This window comes from Spodoptera frugiperda, chromosome 25 (genome assembly GCF_023101765.2).
Source record: "Spodoptera frugiperda isolate SF20-4 chromosome 25, AGI-APGP_CSIRO_Sfru_2.0, whole genome shotgun sequence".
NCBI lineage: Eukaryota > Metazoa > Arthropoda > Insecta > Lepidoptera > Noctuidae > Spodoptera > Spodoptera frugiperda.
Window position 1 is genome coordinate 14,523,295 of NC_064236.1, and position 2,108 is coordinate 14,525,402.

The 2,108-nt window shown below is 37.1% G+C and overlaps 1 long non-coding RNA gene across 1 annotated transcript; it reads right to left on the minus strand.

Annotated features, from left to right (window-relative positions):
* Window positions 1-591: 591 nt before the first annotated feature.
* Window positions 592-1,344, minus strand: LOC126910620 (uncharacterized). The gene is made up of 3 exons (XR_007707085.1): window positions 1,123-1,344; window positions 905-1,033; window positions 592-812 (listed from the first exon to the last, which is right to left on the minus strand). It is a non-coding gene; the product is annotated as an uncharacterized LOC126910620 (long non-coding RNA).
* Window positions 1,345-2,108: the final 764 nt, after the last annotated feature.

The following is a 2,108-nucleotide window of genomic DNA, read 5'->3' on the forward strand; positions in this document are numbered from 1 at the left end:
GTTCTGTGCAGTAGGATTACGCCTGAGCTTAGACAATGCCAGCCTACGTTGTACTACAGCATGAGAAATTTCTGATGTACAGTACGCTTTGGAGATAAATTTAGAAGTAGGATTTATGTTGAATTTAAAATAAGGGATGATTAATTATTAATTGAGTCCGCGGCGTCATTGATGATCCTAACAAATATATCGTAACCTTTTTGTGGATCACTTGGAAGAATAAAATTATCAAATTCTATTTCGAAATATTTTTTATAAGCTAACCAATCAGCTTTACGATTTTTTTTATTTTTTTAGATTTTGGAGGAATGTGAAATGACAGCTGGGATGATATTTTAATTATTAAATCGTCACTACCCAAAAAATGCGGTGTCGGTGGCCACTGTCACTGGCCAATGAACATTATAATCATTTTTTAACCAACTCCAACATGTGAATATGATAAAAGTTTCTTACTTAATAACGTCACGCCTTTAATTTAAAATTCACGCCGAAGGGGTAGGCACTGAGAAATTATCGAAAAACCGAAAAAAGTCCAGCAATACTTCGCCCGACCCGGGAATCGAACCCAAGACCCCTTGCAGTCGCACTTGCAACCACTCGGCCAACGAGGCAGTCCGTATGATAAAAGTCTTAGGATATTATTCATCAAAAAATATTGTAATACCTAATAAAAATACTTGTTCATTAGTATTTTCTGTAATTTGTTTTAAGTGTAGACTGAGTGGATGACTCTGCCATACAGTGGAATCATGAGCAGAGCCTGGGGTACTTGCATCCACACATAAAATATTTAAATCTGAATCGCAAATCTGTAAATGAATTAAATGTTTTTTTTTACATTTATAATTTAACAGTAAAAAGGGCAGTAAGTAGACATTTATACTTTCAACCTAATACTTACTATCATAACATTAAGGGAATGGAAGCCCTTCCTATTTACCGTTCCTCATGTATGTGCGGCCTCAGTATTGCTACATGGGTGCCATCAATACAACCCAGGATACCAGGAAATCCAAATTTTTGATAGAACCTAAAAAGTTTTAAATAATATCTAAATAATTCTGCTTAGGTACAACAAGCAATGCAAACTAAGCAATCAGGGTATATTTCTCTTCTCACTTCGCCTTTATAATATTTCTTTCATCAGATTGTGTAGGCCATTTAATATATTTATGGTAAATTTTATTGAGTGCCTCTGTTACTTCCTTTATAGATCTCGACACAGTTATTTGAGAAACATTATGAAGGGCACTCTGTCCAATCAAATTTTGGTAGGACCCCGATGCATAAAACACAAGTGCTATTAGAATCTGCAACAAAACATATAACATGAATCGCCCAATTTTGTGTTTAAATAATATAATAAACAATAATAAACCAATGTTAAATTCAGTATTCTCACCTTCATTTCTGCCGATATGCTATCATTTCGACGCGGTTTAGCCATCAGAGGAGTGAGTTCGTCAATTAACCCTGTGATGGTCTGTCAGGTACCCCTAAAATATAAACAAAGGCATCCCAATACTTTGAAGTGTCAACTTTCTAATGAGCCACATGTTAGGCCATTTATCTTACATTTTATGAGAACCAGACTTGGGATAGCTAATGGACAATTGAGTTGTAACTTGTTAAATGATCTTAAGTGTAAAGTGGGACCATTGGGCGCACAACACAATACGAAACGCCACATCTGGTTGCAATAATGCTGACCTACGAAAGGTCCCTGGAAACAATTAGGATATTGCACAAAAAGTGTCATAAAACAAGGGTTGCATTGGCCTGGGAAAGGGGCTCTGGCGAGGAGATGTAACAAATGTGATGAACACGATAGGGCACTTACTCTTGGACTGCGGAGACGGAAGGTTGTCTAGGAAAGACTAGAATTGGTTCCTTAGAACCCAGTTGTACGAAGTAAATTCAGTGTGTAGTGTGGAAGTTTGGTGAGTAGCAGTGTGAAAGCAGCGAACGGGTATGTGAATGTGGTTCTATTATAGGCTAGGGTTTTATCCCATCTCTGCCTCTACTCCTTTTAACTGAGTCGGAACAATACTTTCCACTGTACCTACTTGTTGTACGTGCACTTCTGGGGTTTGCTTGAAATAAGC